Below are 22,979 nucleotides of genomic sequence, written 5' to 3'. Positions count from 1 at the left end.
TCTTTCAAATAGGAAGTCCATCAGATGTATTTTAAATCTGCCTTCTTGCATGGGGACTTGCATGAAGAATTATATATGGAACAACCTCCTGGCTTTATACAAATAGAATCCACCCTTGTATGTCAGCTTAAGAAATCCCTTTATGGTCTCAAGTAAGCCCCTTGGGCTTGGTATGCCAAAATGGATAGCTTCCTTTTAGATACTGGCTTTTCTAGGTGTCATTATGACAATACTATCTACACCAAGAAAGTGGGTAAGTCTCTTATCCTTCTTGTTCTTTATGTTGATGATCTTATCCTTACTGGTAGTGATCCCAACCTTATAAACCATGTGAAGTCTAGCCTTAAAAAGCAGTTTGAAATGACAGACTTAGGACACTTGCATTATTTTCTTGGTCTTCAAGTCTTGCAATCCAAAGAAGGTATTTCCCTTTCCCATTCCAAGTATGTCTGTGATCTTCTATGCCACTTTCACATTGAATATTGTAAGCCAACCCCTTCTCCCTTTTAGTCTGTAGCCAAACTTTCACTCACTTGTACTTCCCCTGAAGTCGATGCTACCTTATACCGTCAGCTTGTTGGAAAAATTTTGTATCTGACCCATACCCATCTTGATCGTTCATGAGAGAAGCTTATGTAAATTTTCTTTCGTTTACATTAATAAATTTCCTGAAGTGGTTGTGTTGGCTCAAGTCGTGGAATGTTTCCCTCTTTGAGGGTTTTAACCACGTCAAGGATACTGGTGTACTAATCTGTGATCTGTTTGTGAGCGATGTCCTTTGTTGTTCTATCTAAGGAACTTACCTTGTAAATTCCTACACTTATGGAGAATGCTAAGATATTTAAACACTTATTGAGTTAGTTAAGTTCAACATAGTCTAATGTATCTGTACATAAAGTGTTTTTATTTAATGTATTTTTTGTAACTAAATAATTTGATAATCATGATTATGTTTTAGACATTGACATTGATGACTCTTGATCCATGGCTTGGAACTTTATTGGTCCATGACCTCCATTTAAAGAGCATGTAGGTTCATTTTCTAATGATCAATAGTGAGAGACACTCAAATATTTTTTTTATTTTACATTAATATATTGCCTCAAGTTGCCATGTTTTTTGGGCTTATGGATTATTTCCCTCTTTGAGGGATTTAAACATTTAAACACTAGAGTATTGATATTTGATCTATGTCTGTGAGCAATTTCCTTAAGGTGTTCAACATGTGTAGATGTGCCCAAATTTTCTGATACACATGTCCCATATAGATGCTTAATGATTCCATCCATATTTTCTATAAATACTATTTTTAACCATTGTTCATTACATGCAAAGTCTTCACCTATATTAAATAACGCCCATTTGAATGGAATTTGAAGTTGTGGTAAAGCTCATACATATTTGATTCATTAACACACGTGTAATAAATTGTTCTTTTAATAAAGAATTGAATTCATTCATTCAAAACTAAGTATGAGAAGAACCATCATTTGTATTTAAGATTCTAATAATACTCAACAAGGACAACTAATATATGATGATCAAAGCAAAAAAGATGCATATAAGCCATAATCAGATCATAACAATTACTATTTAGAAGATATGGACCACTATTCTAGAATTAAAATTCTATCAACCATATCTTCAATGCCCATCAAAATTAATACTCCTTAGATTAGCAATCTCTCGCGAAGAATATGCCTTATAACTCTTGGTGCAATATATGTGAGGGAATTCCCTTCATTTTAGTAGGTTATTAAACTGTCACTGATGAGTGTTGAAACAATTGATTTAAGTATTTTAATTTTAGCCTATTAGTATTAAATCAAATAGGCATATGCAAAATAAATTCACAAAACTGTGTGACTCTACTCTCCTTAACTAAAATTGAGGTAAAAAATGTGGTGAGATTAATGTGGGCTTCAAGGAGCCTAGTTTGTATGTCAATTTCCCGAGGCCGTAAATTTCTCATATGAACTCAATTTTAGGTGTTAGTTGGATTATTATAAATCTTATTCCAAGCCTTACATTTTGGTAAAATCTATAACAATTTCCCAAAAACACATGGGTGGTTTGAAAACTGTGTTATTTTTTCAAGACCTATCCCATTTTTGGAGACAATGGTATATCTGAATGACCACCTAGATTAGTCATTCCACCTTGGGAAATAATGGTTTCCATTTGTTTCAAGTTCTTGCATCATATGGGAAAATTTTTACTAAATTTGATCCTTGGCACGTCTTTCTTCAATGGCTCGATAGAGTTTTGTGCTTTGCTAAAAAGTGTTCTTCATATTGATGTCCAATATTGGATCCATTATAGCCTACTCAATGCACTGAAGGTTGATCTCTATAGGGTCCAAGAGCTCTTCCACCTTTGAGGTGTCCAAGAAAGGTGGATAGTATGGATGAACTAACTCCTAATGTTCATGATGGTAGAAGGTCCATATTATAGTGGTCTTATCTTCTTGTGGGGGGATTTAATTTTATCTTTCTAGAAGTGCAATCATTCCTTGTCACTAACTTCAAAATTGTGCAAAAGTTGTATTGATCATGTTGGTGTTTATACTTGGCACTGACTTTCTACAAAATATTGTGAAGTAATTAGATGTGTTGGATCTATCCAAACAAACTTGGTTGCTTATTCTACCTTGTTTTGAGCATAAAAAAACTCTTCAAGTGTTGATGCAATGGGAAAATTACATCAATTGGGGCCAATAGCTAGAACCCAAGGAACCCTTGAAAAGCACAGGGGCCAACAGAATGATGAATTGTTCTTATATAGTTGTGGAAATATAAAGAATGCTTTCGACCCATATAAATGGATTTTGGGTCATAGGTTATGATAATATGCACAATATCATGTTAAGTGCCTTTGTGTCTCCGTTATTTGGGGATGGAAGGAAATTGTTTTCTTAGTTTGGTGTCCTTCATGGACCAAAAAAGATTTAAAAACTTCTTGTTCATATTAAAAACAATGTTCTTCGGAAACCAAAAATGAAGTTAGACATGCTCAAAGAATATCTTAGCAATAGCTTCTACTATGATTCACTTCTTCTAACATGCCAAAATTACCTTCTTAGAGAATCAATCAATCAACCACAAATGCACATCCATTGCCATGCTTGGTTAAGGGAATAGTTGATATAAAATCCATGGAGATATAATCTCAATGCTTTCTTGGACTAGGTAAAAGATTATATAATCCACGACTCTTGAATGCGAGTTAAGTGATGGTGTAGGAAGTGTATAATTTGATATTTTTATTGACATCCCATTGGATATTTGTCTAATATAAATACTTTTGCAGTGTTTCCACTACACTCTACATGCAAAAGTGCCCCACCATTCCAGTATAGTGCATCTCCCAAATCACTTTCTCTTGCCCATCTAAATTATCACACAGATGCCCCAAATGGACTAGAAGTCCATCTTGAGGGTTGAAGTCTAAAACTTGTTTACTTACAACTATCTAGTATGTAGAAAAGAATTCATCGTTGTTTTCATATAGCAAGGGCCACTTTGAAGTCTTCTATCCACAATAATTGAACACTTTGGATGGTGCCACAACCAATGATTGGCTAAGATAGTCCACAACCCAATTGAAATTTCCATTCTACTACTTGATTTTCTTGTGGAATTGTTGAAGGTGCGTGGACCACTTTTTATGAAGATAATTTTGCAACTTGCATTGTGTTTGGATAAATTATAGAGGTCTTTGCTTTATGTGGATGGCCATTTCCTTTCAAAAAAATAATGCTTCCATTGCTAACAAGCTTTTATAATGGAGTAAATATACTTGTTATAGGTGAGGTATTTGTAAACCATGTTGAAGGGAGTCCCATTGTCATATATGATTGGATATCCACGTTGAATGAGAATTGCACTGATGATGAACTATTATGAGGTGTTTTTCTCAATTTCGAATAATTGTTGTATATGACATAATGGGGATAGGTGTCATGCAAAAGCATGCTTGGTTTTTGAGTGAAGAACAAGATCCTTGGATATACTAAAACGCTTGTGTTATCACATATAATTGGAATGGGTTCATCATAGGTTACCTTCATGTCTTTAAATCTCTGCTTCATCCACCATATTTGAGTGCAACTTGCTGCAAATACTATGTACTCAACTTCAACAATAAAAAGTAAGATATAAGTTTTCTTTTTTCTCAACCAAGCCACCAAAATATTCCCTAGGAAGAAAGCAACACCACTTGTGCTTTTCTTACCGTCTACACTTTCATACCAATCAACATTACACTTTCATACCAATCAACATCTGCGTATGCAGTGAAAGAGACATTTTGTCCCTTTGGATACCATAGACCAAAGTCCATTATGGCTCTTAAATACCTAAAAATATTCTTGGAAACTAAGATGTAACTTTGTTTACTGCCTAATTTATATATTGGAGCTACACCAACAACCTACATAATGTCTGTCCTTGAGGGTGTTAGGTACAAGCGGTTGCAAATCATTGATTTGAACATTGTTTGATTTACTTCTAATGACTCTTCATCTTTGTTGATTTTACATCTAGTGACCATAGGATTACTAACAATTGAATTCTCTTCCATTCCAAACTTCTTCAACATTTATTTGAGGTACTTGCCTTGGGAAATAAACATGTCTTTTTCTGATTGTGTAATTTGTAAACCAAGGAAGAATAAGAGTTCCCCAAGCATAAACATCTCGATTTCGGCTTTCATTTTAGCTGCAAAATTTTGGCTAAGTAAATTTGCATGACTACCAAAAATGATGTCATCAACATAAGCAATAATAACTAAATGATTACCATTTTCAATTTTGATATACAAATTACTATTAGTTTTCCCTCTTTTGAAGGCTTGTTGTAGATGTTTGTATAATCTTGAATACCATGCCTTGGGTGCTTGCTTTAGTCCATATTATTCCTTTTTCAGTCTACACTTTTCCTCATGATTGTCTAACAGTTGAAAACCTTTAAGATGTTCTATATAAATCTATTCTTCAAGATCACCATTCAAGAATGTTTATTGTACATCCATATGATAAACTTTGAAATTTTTATGACATGAAAATGCTAGAAACATTCTAATTGTTTGTAATCTTTCTATATGAGAAAAATATTCCTCAAAATCTATCCAGTCAACCTAAGCATAGCCTTCCGACCTTATTTCGAACAACTTATCCATCCTTATTTAATTTATTTATAAAGACCCACTTTGTACCAATGATATTTTTATTAATTAGTCTTGGAACTAATTCTTAGGTATGATTTTTCTTAATTTGATCTAATTCTTCATTCATGGCTTTTATCCAATGTTTATCTTGGTTTTCGTGAGAAAAATATTCGAACTCTTTCTCCCTTATTCCCAACGATTTGATTTGTAGGGTGATTCTTTTCTACATATCTTGAGAGGGTTTTTGGGTGAGTGTAGGTTGCCTCTTGTTCTTCTTCTTCTCTTGATACCTCATATGGTTCATCTTCATATTCACTATTGGTCTGATTAGGTGGACTGATAAATCTTGGTTGTTTGCTTTTGAGAGGTAACTCCTCATCTACCTTCACATTAATGTTGTTAACTATATTTCATAATAGTTTTTTGTAACATATATAACCTTTTATTTTATTTGAATATCCTAAAAATATCCCTTCATCAACTTTTGCATCAAACTTACCCAAATTGTCATTATTATTATTGATCTAACACTTGCTCCCAAAGACTTTGGAGTGCCTTATTGAGGTTGGTTTTCCATACCATACTTCATAGGGATTCTTGTCAATGTTAGGTTTGAGGCGCACTTTATTTAAAATATGTATTGGTTTATAAATAAATTCAACCCAAAAAGTATTTTGAATACTTCTCTCATCCAACATAGCTCTAACAATTTGTTGCACTGATTTCTTTTGCCTCTCAAACACACCATTTTGTTGTTGAGTGTTTGTAATTGTGAATTTTATTTTTATGCCATGTTCTTCATAAAATTATCATACTCATTTGGAGTAAACTCCCCACCCCTGTCTCACCTTAGACACTTTAGTTTGAAATCAATTTTGTTTTCATCTAGGGCTTTAAAGACTGTAAACTTGTCAAACGCCTCAAATTTCTCCTCTAAAAATGCAATCCAAGTCAACCTTGTATAATCATCAATAATCAACATGAAATATTACGCACCAATTTGGGTCTTAATTCTTGAGGGCCCACATAACTCTATATGAACTAGTTGTAAAGGCTTGGTAGACGAGTGTTCTTTGGTCTTTAAAGGTACTCAAATTTGCTTGCCAATTTGGCATGATTTACAAATTCTATTGCTTGGCTTAGAAATTTCTAACAAGTCCCTTACAACTTCCTTTTTGTTGAGCTTCACTATATGATCAAAGTTTGTGTCCCAAACTTCTATGCCATAGCTAGCTCTCATAAGGCTTCCCCAAACAACATTTCTCATTTTCTTCATTTAGTATGTAGACATTTCTTGGTGTTCTTGTAGCTTGTCCACTACTTTCCCTACATTTTATGTTTTATTTCACATCCTTTGGAGTGAAAGGTGAAATCATACCCCTGGTCACACATTTAATTCAAACTCAATAAGTTGTGATTGAGTCCATCCACAAAGATAACATTCTAAGCCTCGCCTCTTCCATTTTCCAAGCTAAATGTGTCTTTTCCCATGATCTTTCTTGGAGCATCATTGCCAACAATAACATTTCCTACCTTGTCTTTTCTTAGTGACAATAATTTACTTATATCACCAGTTATATGATTAGAACATCCACTGTCCACATACCAACAGCTACCTTGGTTTTGAGCATAAAATACAATGCCACATTCTTCTTCCCTTTATGCATTTTTTCTTCTTCCATGTTTTGGCTTCTTCTTGGGCTTGTTTGATCAGAGGAGAAAATCTAAGTTTGATGGCTTACAATCAAATACCTTATGTCCATAGTTATGATTTTTATAACATTAAACACAATCAAATAAAGGAGTAAAAGGGTTGTTGTCCTTGGGATTATTTTTATGTGGATTTACAAAAATACTATCTTTGTTTATCATATTCATTATTTTATTTCTTGTGTGATATTTAGATGCATAGTGACCTAATTTTCCGCGATTTAAACATTTGAAAGGTAACTTACCTTTGTATTTTCTGGATATTCTCTTCAATCTTGTATCAAGCTTGGATTTTTCTTCATAAAAATCCATATCTTGAGTCTTCTTAATCTTTTATGCTCTTCTTATCATATTTGAAGGCTTCTTTCTTTGATGTAAATCTTCCTTTCGAGGTTCTCATTTCATAAGCAATTAGTGTTCCATGAAATTGATTCAATGTTAGTGTGTTAATATTTTGCATCTCCCCAATAGCTGATACTTTGGAATTGAATCTAGAAGGAAGAGATCTCAAAACCTATTGAACTATAAAGGATTCATCCACAAGTTCATCAAGACCTCTTGTGGTGTATTGCATCCATGCAAAGGAAATTTTTGGCAATGTCCTCATCCTCATTCATCTTCAATGATTCAAATTACATTCTATAAACTTGAAGTTTGGCCTTATTTACCTTGCCATCACCTTCACAGCAACTCATCAACTTATTCCATATATATATGGATGTGTTGCAATGCATGACTTTAACCAACTTAGATTTTGGAAAATCACCTAGGATACTATTCATTACTTTAGCATTGTAAGAGAAGGTGACCTTATCATCTCTGTCAACTAATACATCTGGGTTTTTATAACCATTTTGCACTGCATCTCAGGTATCTACACCAAGAGACATTATGTTATTTATCATTCTTACCTTCCAAAATACATAACTTGTTCTAGTGAATATTGGAGCTTTGTTGATGAAATTTCCATCCCGGTTGGCCATGTCTCAAATCTACCTTTTATTTTTTAGATTGTTGTTGAAAGAACTTAATCTTATACCATTTGTTACTAAACAAGAAAATAATTGGGGGGGGGGGGAGGGGGGCGGGATGGTGGTTGTGTGAGTCAGTATTTTAAATTTTGTAACAATTATTTTTCCAATTAAGCACATTAAACAATGCAACAATGCACCGATCACATAAAATATGAACACAAGATGTTTATATGGAAACCCATGCCTGATAAAACCACAAATTATTTTTTATTATGATGTAAATGTAAGCGCCAACTCCGAATTACATCAAATTATGTAGGCACCAACCTATAAGAGGCTCCAACCCCTTTTCTTTGCAAGCAACCACTTGATGGAAGCACCAACTCCCTAATATTTACAAGAACCAACCTAAAGGAGACTTTAGTCCCCTGATTTGCAAGAACCTATTTGTTCAATCTATTAGATCCCTTATTTCATACATTTTTAGACTTAAATTTGAGGCTCTATAATTTAAATATCACTAAAACAATTGCTAAATATTACATCTAAATATCTTGTTTGATCTTTGTTCTACAACACCCTCCTTCTCTATGATTCTCTGATTCAATTAATGATCTGAGTTGACTGAACTCCTAGATTTAACCAAGATCTTTTGCTTTTGTGATGTGATTAGAATTGCGTTTAAAATAGCCTAAAGGAACTTAAACACATGTTGTAAAGAAGAAGGAACATGGCAATCATCAGCAATGTAAAATAACAAGACGTTGATAACAAAGTTTGTCCAGGAGGGACTACGTCTCCAGGCCCTGGTGTCAATATGGTGTAGGCCGCTACATTAAGTGTTGTCAATAGTACTAATGTACATAAGAGGTGTCGCTATCATACAAGGAAAATGCCCTCACGTAGGACTGGCTCCAAGAGATGTTCTGCTACAGGAAATCTCATTCAAAAGAACTCCTATCAGTATGACTTAAACTCATGCATGATGATAATGAGCATCCCGCCAACATGACATAAAAGGGATCTCAATGCAAACATATATTATGACACATGAGTATCCCATCGACATAACAACAAAGGGATCTCAAACAAAACATGAAGAATCATGACAACAAGTACATCCCAAAAATGATTCTGCATCACATCAAGCAGGAATCTTGAGACATGTAAGAAACAAGATCCCACATCAAACATCAAACAAGGATCTATGCAGCACAATGCATAGCAAAAAAAAGTACATGAACACACTGCATATACCTCACATCCTGGGGCCATCTGAACAAGAGGATGTCAAACTACTGAAGCTGGTCGTACCATCAATCTCCTGGCGTCGAATCTCATGGAAGGAATTCTCACATGTTGAATGCTGACACCTGCACTCCACTTTGAAAAGTGGCCAAAAAATAAAATGGTCAAATGGAGAATCTGATTGCACCATCAGATTCGTGGCGTTGAATAGTGAAAAATCAACTGTTAAATCTCTGAATTCTGAGAAAATGAAAATCTGGGGCTTAAGGAATCTTTTAGATTCCCCCCAGATTCCTCAAAGATTCCCTCCTCCAGGTCCTCTAAAAATCTGCTACTCATATCAAAATTCCAACTGTGCCATCAAGTTCATGTCGCTGAGAGGTGTAATATCGACATAAAATTTGTCCAATTTGGACACTGCAAAAATTTCACCCTCCTGAGAATTTCACCCAATCATGGTTTTGCCTGCCTTTTCTCTGGGCTCATGGTTCCATCTGCAATAATTAATCAAAAAAAATCATGCCTCGATTTATGTGTCGCCCTCTTCTACTTCTCCATGCCTGGGCGCATTGACGAAATGAGTGTTTATATAAAAATTGCCAGCGGATTTACCAACAAGCCCGCGTGGTGGAACGGTTGGGCGTTGGCATCAAAGGCAGGAGGTCAGGTGTTCCAACCCTGCCTCCACCAAATTTACACATAGCATTTTGATTAATTTTTGCGTGTTTTACCACCGGTGTGGAGTTGTTGCATCATAAAACTGTAACGGTTTTTGTTTTAATTTTAAACATGGCGCCGTTTGGTTTGGGCCGTTGGGCGCATTTAATGGTGGTGTTGTGTTGTATGATTTGTTGGTTGTGTGTGAGGGTGCTCGAGAGGGGTTCTGGCCACACCGGCCGAGCGGGTTCAAGCCTCGGTTCATACATGGTAATGAGGGTTCCCGCCATATTTAATATGTTATATGGTTTGGAGGGTTGGCGGGGTCATGACCGTCGGCCCATTTTTAAATAATTTTTAAAAATTGTTATAAGTTTGTTTGTAATATAGTTTGGGGTGGAGGGGGTGGTGGCCTGCCACCTCATTTATATATATATATATATATTATTTTATTAATCAATGGTCATTTTCAAATTTTTCGAATATAAGGGATATTGGGCAATTTAACGAGGCCATAATTTTGCCTATTTTTGGGAGCCAAGATCCCACGCCGATTGACATTGAATTTGTAGGACCATTAAACCTAGCCCACAACCCAACTTTGACTGGCTTGTTCTCCCTCATACGAGCTCGGATTGACGAACTGTTTGCACCGTTGCGATTAGGACGACAAGATCTACGTTCTGGTTCTGGTTCGAAAGCATTCTGATCCCTTTGATTTTCGAGCTTCCATAAGCCCTCTTTGCCCTATGTGTCTCTAGAGCCACCTAGATCAATCCTCCCAACTGAGGAGATTTTTGTCTTCCACAAGCATGAAAAATATTCTGCAACTTCTCTGTACCTTGTCTTCATCACAAGCATCCTGAAAAGGTCTCACTTCCATCTCCTTCACCCTTGTTCTTCGAAGCCTTCAGCGATGAGTTGACACCTGCAACCTCTGCAACCTGTAGTACATTGTTTTTGCAAATTACATGTTTACCTTTCATGACCAACTAATGACCCAACCATCCCATACTTGCCATGAGTTTATAACACATACTTGATGGTCAAGTTTACATCAAAATAGAAACAATACCCCAGCTATGAAAACAAGGCCAACATATCATTGTTTCTTCAACAAGTGATAAAAAACACATCATCACTGCAACACATGATTTACAACAATAAGGCCAAACTCTATTTTTTCCTTGACAAGTGATGGAAACACGACATCACTTTCAGAGTGTAAAATGCAACACAAAATAAGACCAGACATCATTGTTGCTTAACAAGTGATGGAAAAACACATCATCACTTTTACATTTTAAAATGCAACAAATGATTTACAAAATCACGACCATGACAAGCTAACATATCTAGAAACCATTTTTCACTTATCAAGGTGAATGGGTTGCCTCCCTGTGGTGTTTTTTCTTGTCGAACAATTGTTTCACCTGGATCATGCACCAACACTTTGCCTTTAAGGCGCTGCTCTGGATGGAGCCTCCAACAAGTGACTTTTTGATGGCCACTTCTGTCGCAATGACTGTAATACATCTTCTTCCTCCAGATCTGCTTTAACATGTTTCTTTACCTGTTGTTGAGAGGGTCTTTCATGCCTCCTCCTTTTGGGTGCTATTATTCTTTTCCAACACTTAGAAAATGTATGGTTATGTAATCCACAAAAGGTACATGTTTTTCGATTCCATGATTTATGTCCATCTTTAACAACATGATCATAATCAAAATAAACATTCGAATATTGAAACTGGTTATACCTTTCCTTGTTGTCTCTGGTGTAAGTATGGCGATGAGAGCTTGCCTCAGCTCCTTCCCTGCAATGGGCGCTACCATGGGATGATGGGGATGTGTTCCCATCATTCTCTTTCCTCGATGATTTCGACGATGTCTCGGAAGAATCTAACACCTTCGAGCATTCTCTCTCGGTGTATCTCAAACCTCCAAATCGAGGTCTCTGCTCAACCTCCAATAGTTGAGTGATGCCTTGATTACTAACAACAATTTCTTCTCCTTCCTTGTATCTCGTCCTGGTAAGGAGCCTCATGTTTGTTCCTGTAATTGGTATATCCACATCTCCAACAAAAATCATACTATGTGACGATGAAACTGAAAGGAAATCAACATCTTTTACCTTCCCTGTCGATTTGGAAAGAACTGATGAGGGCTTCTCATCATCTGTTGTTGTTGGTTCGCTAGATGTCTCGACGCATTCCCCAACTTCCTTTCTGACATATCCAAGTCCTACCTGACGGGGTAATTCCTCTACTTTGATGGGGTTGACAATGCCTTGGCCTTTAATTCCCAAGCCTTTTCCTTCATACCCCATTTTCTTCAACAGTTTGGAGCCAATTCTTGTGGTATGATTTTCAAAAACAACGAAGTCATCATCAAGAAACATACATGAAGATGGAGAATTACTTTTTACCTCACATGGGTCACACTGCAACTTTTCCAAGGCCTCATCCTTTTCTTGCAGCTGTCGTAGCAAACTATGTTTCTCCTCTTTCCCTTCATGTAGAAGCATCTTCAATTCAGCATTCTTTGTTTGAAGATTCTGGTTGTTGTGCTTCAGTTCTTCCAGGGCCTCTTCCGTGGCTTGCAACTGAAGCTGCACTCGCTCCTTTTCCTCTGTCTCATTCTGTAGAGTTTTATACATTATTTCCACCTTTTGGGAAATTTGAGCATGGTCTCGAACATCACTTTTTCATCCTCTGTCGCTGCACGTTCCATTGTTCACTCTTGCAATTCACATCCACGCAAAGATTGCTCTAATACCAAATTTGATCTAAGTTGACTCAACTCTCGGATTTAACCAAGATCTTTTTCTTTCATGATGTGATTAGAATTGCATTTAAAATAGCCTAAAGGAACTTAAACACGTGTTGTAAAGAATAAGGAACATGACAATCATCAGCAACTTAAAATAACAAGACATTGATAACAAAGTTCGTCTAGGAGGGACTAAGTCTCCGAGCATCGGTGTCAAGATGGTGTAGGCCACTACATTAAGAGTTGTCAATAGTGATGATGTACATAAGAGGTGATGTCGCTATCATACAAGGAAAATGCCCTCACGCAGGAGTGCTCCAAGAGATGTTCCGCTGCAAGAATTCTCATTCAAAAGGACTCCTATCAGTATGACCTAAACTCGTGCTTGATGATAATGAGCATCCTGCCAACATGGGATGAAAGGGATCTCAATGCAAACATACATGGTGACACATGAGTATCCCATCCACATAACAACAAAGGGATCTCAAACAAAAAATGACGAATCATGACAACAAGTACATCCCACAAATAATTCCGCATCACATCAAGCAGGAACCATGAGACACATAAGAAACAAGATCCCACATCAAACATCAGGCAGGGATCTGTGCAGCACAATGCATAGCAAAAATAACTACATGAACACACTGCATATACCTCACATCCTGGGGCCATCTGAAGAAGAGGATTTCAAATTGCTGAAGCTAGCTATACCATCAATCTCGTGGTGTCGAATCTCATGGAAGGATTGCTCACATGTTGAATGCTGACACCTACACTCCACTTTGAAACGTGGCTGAAAAAGAGAATGATCAAATGGAGAATCTAATTTCACGCATCGAATAGTGCAAAATCAACTATCAAATTTCTGAATTATGAGAAAGTGAAAATCTGGGGCTTAAGGAATCTTTTAGATTCCCCCTAGATTCCACAAAGATTACCTCCTCCGGGTCTTCTGAAAATATGCTGCTCAGATCAAAATTTCAACTGTGCCATCAGGTTCGTGTCGCTGAGAGGTGTAAGATCGACATACAATTTATCTAATTTGGACACTGCAAAAATTTCACCCTCCTGAGAATTTCGCCCAATCATGGTTCCACCTGCGTTTTCTCTAGGATCATGGTTCCACCTACAATAATTAATTAAAAAAATTGATGCCTCAATTTCTGTGTCGGTCTCTTCTACTCCTCCATGCCTAGGCGCACTGACGAAATGAGGATTTATATAAAAATTGTCCGGCGGATTTACCAACGAGCCCACGTGGTGGAACAATTGGGCATTGGCATCAAGGCAAAAGGTCGGGTGTTCCAACCCCGCCTCCACCAAATTTACACATAGCAGTTTGATTAATTGTGGCACATTTTACCACTGGCACGGAGTTGTCACATCATAAAACTATGACGTTTTTTGTTTTAATTTTAAACATGTTGCTATTTGGTTTGGGTCGTTGGGCGTATTTAATGGTGGTGTTGTGTTGTATGGTTTTTTGGTTGCGTGTGAGGGTTCTCGGTAGGCGGGCTGGCCACACCGAATGGGCGGGTTCAAGCCCCACCACCCTCGGTTCATACATGGTAATGAGGGTGGGACGTGGGCCGGGTCCACCGAAAGTGGCCCGCCCCACCATATTTAATATGTTATATGGTTTGGATGGTCGATGGGGTCATGGCCACCGGCCCATTTTTAAATATTATAAAAAATTTGTTATAAGTTTGTTTTGTAATATAGTTTGGGGTGGCGGGGGTGGTGGCCCGCCACCTCATATATATATATATATATATATATATATATATATATATATATATATATCAATGGTCATTTTCAAATTTTTCGAATATAAGGGATATTGGGAAATTTAACGAGGCCACAATTTTGCCTATTTTCAGGAGCCAGGTTCCCACGTTGATTGACGGTGAATTTGTAGGACCATTAAATCTGGCCCACAGCCCAACTTTGACCAAAACTTTGACTATCTCGTTCTCCCTCATAAGAGCTCGGATTGACAAACTGTTCGCACTGTTGCGATCAGGACAACAAGATCTATGTTCTGGTCCTAGTTTGAAAGAATTCTGATCCCTTTGATTTTCTAGCTTCATAAGCCCTTTTTTCCCTGTGTGTGTCTCTGGGGCCACTTGGATCAATTAAGGTTCCTCACCTAATCACAATTTATTCCTCTCTAATCTCTATTTGATTAAACTTATTTTCAACAACTTAATTCTCAACGCTTCAGATTTGCATCTCTCAAACTCACAACCAATCCATATCTCAAGTAGTCTTCTCATTTATCCTTTAACCAACACTTAATCTTCAACTTTGTCTTAGGTTTGCTTCTCTTCTCTCTGCTAGTCAACTCCCTCTCTTCTCTTTTTTCTATTTGAGTTGCCTATGCTTCTGTGTGTTAACATCAACTGCAACTCTTCAATTTGCATGGGAACTACTATCTTCTCATGTTGTTTTCCTACCTTTTATATATACAACTTTTTTTTTCCATATGTAACTTTAATACATTTCAACATTTTACAACAATTTGGTGCTCGAAAGCTAAATTGTATCCAATAATATCCCTTTATTTTCATTCTACTTATAGCATATGACCATAGGTTGATACCGAGTGCTTAAGCCCCAAGGATGCTTAGGTCTGGAACCATGGAATTCACCCAATGTTAAATATCCAACACTTTCTAAAGTGTGGAAAGTGATTTGATTGAAACCAATGGCGGAGAAGTCACTTCACCCCACCACCCCAACTATCCGGTTTGATTTTTTTTTGTCCTATGTGGTTTACTGTCATCCAAGGTGGCACCACATTAGGTTAATTGTGCCCACTGCATGCCATTGCTACTATGCACCGATGACTTATGGACGATGGACCATGTCATGTCCATGTCATTGTCTTCCACTTTTCATGCCACACCATACCACATTTCACTAGAAAAGGGGCCACTTGGCCACCTAAAAAGACCAAATCCACCTGTGACATGTAATGAACATAGGATGCCACGTCATCAGCTACCACCTGTATCTCCCAAGTCACCTTGCCATGTCATCTTGGGTTCACCTCCAGTTTGGTGCTGGGAAATGCATTATTCAACTTCATTTGTCATGTGTTACTTGTTGCACGTTCTGCACCTTGGATGCTCTGATAAGCATCGAGATTTCAGATCAATCTGGTTGTCCACCCATTTGGCTTGTCAAATAGTATTCACCCAACTCGACCCTCAGATGATCGAATATCTATTGATCATTAAAAACCATGACCCATCATAACCATGACAGGACTCCAACACTGCATACACAAGATTTTGTTCATTCCCGAGGAGTTAGACCAGGTGTCATATGCCACTAGAAATCACTCTAATAGGGCTATCCACCCAAGCACTTTTCATGTGTTTTTGAACAAGTTAGCTACAAACAAAATGCCTTCAAAGACTCAGATACACAACAGATAACCAAGTCATCATAATCTTAGCACACCATCAATAAAATAAACCAAGACATCAATAATAACATAATCATCATGCATGAAAACTCAACAAGCTTTTGCAGATAACTAGCTACTTTGAAAGATTCATTACTAGGACAAGTTTTTATTTTATTTTTTCGAATGATTATTTTTTTAAAGAAAAAGCTTACAAAATTTTGTTAACATCAAAGCATTACCATTATTGTAAAAAATGTAAAAACCATCCACATTACCATGCGGTGTAGAAAACAAGGAATGATCACATGGATACAAAGTCAGTTTTAAAATTAAAATTCATATTATTATTGTTTTTTGTTTTTTAAAATATGATTTCATGAAAAAATTTCAAGTGATTAAATGGTAAAGATTAAAAATACATTCAGTTGTGAAAATTTTCATACAAATAAAATTCCTCTGTATAAACATAGTTTAAATGTGTTCACAAAATAGTGTTTTAAGAAATATACAAAATCTCATAGGCATCGTATGAAGTGTTTTAAGACACTTATATCTAATAACTTCCTTAGTGATTCAAATTTCCAAGTAGACTGATATAATTTGGTGCTAACAAATTTGATACCTCTGGTTAGATTTTTATTATTATGACTGGTTAATTATGAAAAACTAATCATGTTAATATGCCATAATGCGTCCATATTAGCTAATTGGTTCGTTAATCTTATTGTTTGGAACCCACTTCTTAGTATGAATAAGACCGCATAGCTGGTAGTGCCCGCCGCGGAGCTAAAAATATGAGATATAATTGATAAATTTGCTTTACAAAAAAATATTGTACATTAACAAATGTCAAATGTCAAATTGACAGTAAATGCGCCCCACCTTTTAAAAACTGTGTGTCACCTGTTGATATTTGGGACGCACTGGTTATGGCCTGTGACATGGTAGAACTTGATGCGCTCTTATTCTCTCGTTTCTAATTGAAATGCATTTATGTGAGGATGAAACCACTTGGGAAATATATGTCATATTTGTGGGCAACGTGGTTACAGGAAATATGCAATTCCAATTCCACATGGGTGGTCTATCCCATGCCAATTTCAATTCTCACTCCACATGGGTGGACTATCCCATGCCAATTTCAATTTCAGATAAGTAGAAGACGTTGTTTTGTTCTGTTGCTTGCAATCACATATGTTTCTCATTTATTAAGAGGAAGAAGAGAAAACAAGGAGGCATGAAGTTAGAAGGCTCTGTCATTGCATAGCAGTTAAATTTGCAAATCTGTTGTTGCTTTCAATCACATATGTTTCTCATTTATTAAGAGGAAGAAGAGAAAACAAGGAGGCATGAAGTTAGAAGGCTCTGTCATTGCATAGCAGTTAAATTTGTTTGCAAATGGAAAGACCATGTGACTATAATAATTAGTTTTGTGGAAATCCACGACTTTTTAGAGATTTGTAATATGTATAGTATGAGTACTTGTTCAATGTACTAAATGTCCATTTGTAAAGTCAATATTTATGACGTCAACTATTATTTTTAAAAATATGGTTGTGGTATAAGCAATGACAACTTGTATTGACTAGCTTGTATTTTGAATTATGTAGACATAGGAATTCAATGTATTAGTTTTTTTTAAATGTGTGGACAAAAAATTAATTTCACATGTTAAATAAGTGGTAATTTGCGTGGAATGTACAATGCACTAATTAATAGCTTTGAATTGTACTCTATTTCATTTTAATTTTTACAAATTATTAGTTAATGTCACAGTTGCCAATGATGTATATCTACAACATTGTATTTGATTATGGAAGATGTAGGAATGACTCCTCATATTTGTGGGCAACGTGGTTATAGGAAATATATAGTTCAACCATGCAATGCCACATGGACGGATAATTCCATGCCAATTTCAATTTTCAAATAGTGGAAGACATCCTTCTGTTATGTTGCTTGCAGTCACATATGGTGCTCGTAGATTAAGAGAAAGAAGAGAAAACAAGGAAGCATGAAGTTGGAAGGATTTGCCATTACAGAGCAATTAAATTTGTTTGCGAATTGAAACATCCTGTGCCATATCAGGTATGTAATCCTGCCTACAAGTATCATTGTGATTTTCATTAGTTTTGATGTGTAGATTTTGTATTATGATGATGATCAATTGTGCTATTGTAGAGTGTGTTTGAAGATGATCGGGGGTGGATGGTATGTCATCAACCTATGTTAATTTTGAGTTAACATGTTCTTTTCTTAAGATAGTTACTTCATTAGCCCATTATCAATTCTTTTAGACCATTAGCAATCATATTAATCATCACCATATGACAGTAACTAATGAAAGAACATTGAATGAAAGTGCAGAAGACAAGCCAAGACAAGGGAACACAAAGATATGGCTCAAGCCAAGGAAAACCCCCAAGATGGGGAAAACCCTTGATCAATTCATCTTATTATAAAATATCAAATGTTCAAAAGACTATGAGAGTACAATTAGAGTCAAGCATGACTTGCCAATAAGATGATCAATACCTCTGTCCTAATGATCAAGAAGCAACCCAGATAAATACTTCCATTCAACCTTCAAACAGTGAAAGACATACTATGTCCTATACAGAGGTCAACGATAGACAAAGTGGCTCCAAGTCAGTCTCCTGAAGAAGCTTAATACTGAATCAACAAAAGTGAACTTCTTGTTGATGACCGTGAACCCAAATAATTCAGATCTTGAGAAGATAGCAGGTCTAGTTAGGGCATGCATCAGACCTAACATATAGCAGCAAAGATGTGAGATAAACCCTCAAAAGAGTTCGCACTTTCTTGTAGAGATAGCGGCTTAGAATGAACTGCTTTACAATCTCCATCAAATATAGGTTCAAGCCCTGCAACCTATGCAGTTGGCACATGAAGGTAAACACTGCTGAGACTGGCCTTAATTGACCATAAAAAGAGGCCAGACATACTTTAATGGCCTCAGCCACCCTTCCTGTGGAACACGGTCCATCCAACAAGTAAATACAGGCCAGCGAACTAACTAGAGAAGCCTTCCAAGTGCAGCGGCTTATCTGAAGTGGGAAGGTTCCAAATAAAAGTCCTAATGCATTATTTGAACCAACCAAAGCTTCACTCAAGACCTGCGACTATCCAAAAGTATCACAACATTCATGCAGAAATAGACCCAAAGATAAACCACCCTTTGTCCTCTTCTTCTAAGTACTCGGCTGCCTCAGACATTTCTTCAAGCGTTGGACGATCAAATGAGGTAGGAGGAAACCTCTATTTATATAAGATGGAGAGGGCAAATAGACACGTCGGTTGGGCTTGATGAGCCGACATAGAGGAGAGGTTGACCTTGATAATTAGTATGTGAGAAGAAAATAATTCAAAATCATACTTTCGCTTGACCAAATGAGACGATATTTATATCGATTTTGGTACTCTCGAAGAGCATAATTAAATTCTGCAATAATCTTCCCCATAGGAGCTATCCAAAGTGGAATTTGGCCCCAGTTTCCAATTTTAACACTCCCTCTCAACTAGGGAGAATTCTACCTGCCAATCCATCCATAATCATGCCATCAAATCGATATGAACCATCTATGTCATCTCTTCTCTACTTTGCTCTGCTGAACATTGATATGAACCTCAATCAGACTTGATCCCAGATCAAGTGGTTAAACACCATGCATTTAGTCATAGGGAGTACAGTAGTACTGGATGCGTCCATCAGTAGTGCTATGCTCCCTAACCACATTTCCCGAATCATTGGCCATATGAGAGGTACTTCCCATGTGACCTGGACTACATGGGTAGGATTACACTGAATCAATAGCAAGGAAATAATGTATAACATCCTCCTCACAACCACACGTAGGAAAGGACAAACCACATCCTACAATCACACATCACAATCACACGCAGGGAAAGGACGAATCACGTCCTACAATCACACATCACAATCAAATGTAGGGAAAGGATGAACCACATCCTACAATTGCACATCACAATATTCAACCATAGGAAGGATCCTATACATGGGGAAAGGATGAACCACATCCCACCAACATGTCAATCAATAATCGTAGGGAATACACATCCTACATGTGGGGAAAAGATGAACCACGTCCCACTGACATGTCAACAGATGCCTATATGCATATCTCACTAAGTATCTGTAGGAGAAGGTGAACCACTCATCCTGCTCATATGCCATAGGAGAAGGTGAACCACTCATCCTATGAATATATCATCAACAGTATGGGGAAGGTGAACCACTCATCCTATGCATATATCATCAACAATAGGGGAAGGTGAACCACTCACCCTACACAGATGTGTCTACAATCTTAGGGGAAGGTGAACCACTCACCTTGTACACAACACACCATTAGGGGAAAGTGAACCACTCACCCTATGGTCGCTCATAGCTCAATAAGTACCCCAAGCCTCCCGGTAGCTCCCAAAGCTCAATCTTCAGTCAAGAATATAGGGAATAATGCCAAGTTTCTTTCTAAAAAATTAAACTTAGATCAATAGGAGCCTCATAGCTTCATTCAACAACATTACAGATGTATATATATTAAGAAATCCTCATCTTCTTGTACATTTTGATCTTCATCCTTCTTACTGGTCTTTTAGAGCTCAATGTATAGTTGAGGGCCTCATAGTAGGGCCTATATATGACTCCCAGACTCCATTTTGAAGAAAGATAACCTTGACCTTATCAAGATAAGAGGGATTTTCTCACTCAATCAATAATGTTGAGTCTAGGTGGCTCTCCAATGTACTGAATCAAAAAAATTGATCTTTGACTTCCACCCTTTTTTAAAGGAAGATATCAACTTCCTCTTATATGAGAGGATCTCAATAAACATCATGGCTCCCTCTAAACATCAGAAAAAAAATATGTTTCTTCTGAGCATATCCATCAAGCCATCTACACCCTAATATTCATCCTTCATTCTATACACCAAAGTCAGCCAATCATGTTGCCTCTTAAGTAACAAGGATATCATTTTTAGAGTCATTAGATATCATTCTGACTCTTTAAGTTGCTTAAATGTACAAGCCAAAAGTTGCGCAATCATGTATATTGTAAATAAATAATGAATATGTGAAATTGAAAATATATGGAATTGTTTATGGTATTTAAGCAAACCAAAAATACACTTTTCCTTTTTAAGGACATCCAACATGTAAATAATGGACAAAAATAAAGTCCTCTCTCATGGCAAGCTACATACATAAAAGGTGGGATTACATGCTTATGTGCTTCTATGTAGAACATGTTGTATACTTCCAAAAGGTTTGTGCTTATCATTACATACAAGTGTTCTATCTACAAGGAAATGAGCTCATGTTTTAACCACAAAGTGGACAAAATCATTGGACATATGTCTCAAGGTCCATTGTTGTCAACAATAGTCTTGTGTTATCTTATAACAAAGTAATTTACTGTTTGAATCATGCGTCTGATGATGGTTGTTAGTATTTTAGCCAACTATCATTTAAAAATACTCTTATTCTCTCCTCTATTTATTATTTCCTATGTTTTTAATGTAAAATTGTAACAACACTCTTTCTTGCAATGGATTATAATCAAGTAGATCATTGTTTGAATCTTGGGCCTAATTATGATCATCAATATTGTCCATTTCCACACTACCATTCAAACTTCATGCTTAGGCTCTTTTCTATCCAATGTTATTAATATTTTGACTCAATGAATTGCTTAGAAACACTGAAGAGTTAAAGTTGACTTGAGTTGATTCAAGAAATTTAAATAATATTAAAATACTCAATTTCGATTAAAATATTTTTCCTTAATATGAAAGTTTGAAACTCTATATGATGCAAAATTTTAATAATAATTCATTTAAGAGTACATAAATGATAATAATACTACAAAACACCATGGATTTTAGACATAGTACAAGCCTATTGGTTGTCTATTATGAAAAGGTGTTAGAGAAACAATCAAAATAAGTGCTTTTAAATTTTTTCCAATGTCTAACTCATGAGATCTGCGACTCATGAGTCAAATTCACCATATTAACCTAACTCATGTTTTACACACAAATAGAAATTGTGCAGCTTACTTACGACCAAGCTAGACTCATAAACATTGACTTCACTATAGTGTCTTCGAAGAGTACAATCAAACTTAGAGAGTAAACTCACAATCGAAAGAGTTTGGTAACTATTCTTTTCATTTTTGTATTATATCTTGCCATTTTTTACTAATACACACCTTTGAATAAATTGGTGTCCTATACTTAGTCTGTATGAAAATAATTGATTTTTAAGTTCTAAAGAATTCTGAAATCGTGCTAAAATTTAGTAACAATATAGAAAATATACTTAGGTATTTCCACTTAATTATTATCCAAAATTCAGAAATGGCTCAACCACACATCCATGATGACAATAACATTATAGGGCCTACACTAGTCTTCTAAAAGAACATCACAAACTTTAAGTGGGGTAACATCATAGAGTACCTCATCATTGAAGGGTTTGTTATCATATTATAGGCATCACTTGTCATTAACATGGATGTTTGGTTCCTAGCTCAACCAACAAATGGTGTATGAGTGGCGGTGTAATCATTGGCAACTTCATCTTGACAAGTCTACTAAGATCAAAGTCTTCTAGCTACCACTGGTAGCAATGAAAGGTAGTGGTTTTTCTTTCACCCACACATACAAGTGGAAAAGGTGCTCAACTCGCCTAGGTCCTTTAGCTAGAAATTTTTGATGGTGATAGTAACAATAGGTCTTGAATTAATGATCCATTTAACCCTACCCATGGGATTTGGTGGTGTAAAGCATGAATTAAAGTATAAGGAATTTGACTTTACTAATAACCACTATCCAACATGACATGTCAGTCTTGTGCAAAGGGATTTTATGGGTGTCACACCATTTCCCCATGTCCTTCAACTTCCCATTCATCTAGTTTACACACTACTTTGACTATTTGTCTTGAGGTTGGACACCCTTGCTATGTCCTTTGATCTAAGATTTTGGATA

Source organism: Pinus tabuliformis, chromosome 4_2, assembly GCF_031772625.1.
Source record: "Pinus tabuliformis cultivar Carrire ecotype Pingquan chromosome 4_2, CPIR1, whole genome shotgun sequence".
Lineage (NCBI taxonomy): Eukaryota > Viridiplantae > Streptophyta > Pinopsida > Pinales > Pinaceae > Pinus > Pinus tabuliformis.
The sequence above is the reverse complement of the archived record's forward strand: the minus strand, read 5'-3'. Positions refer to the sequence as shown.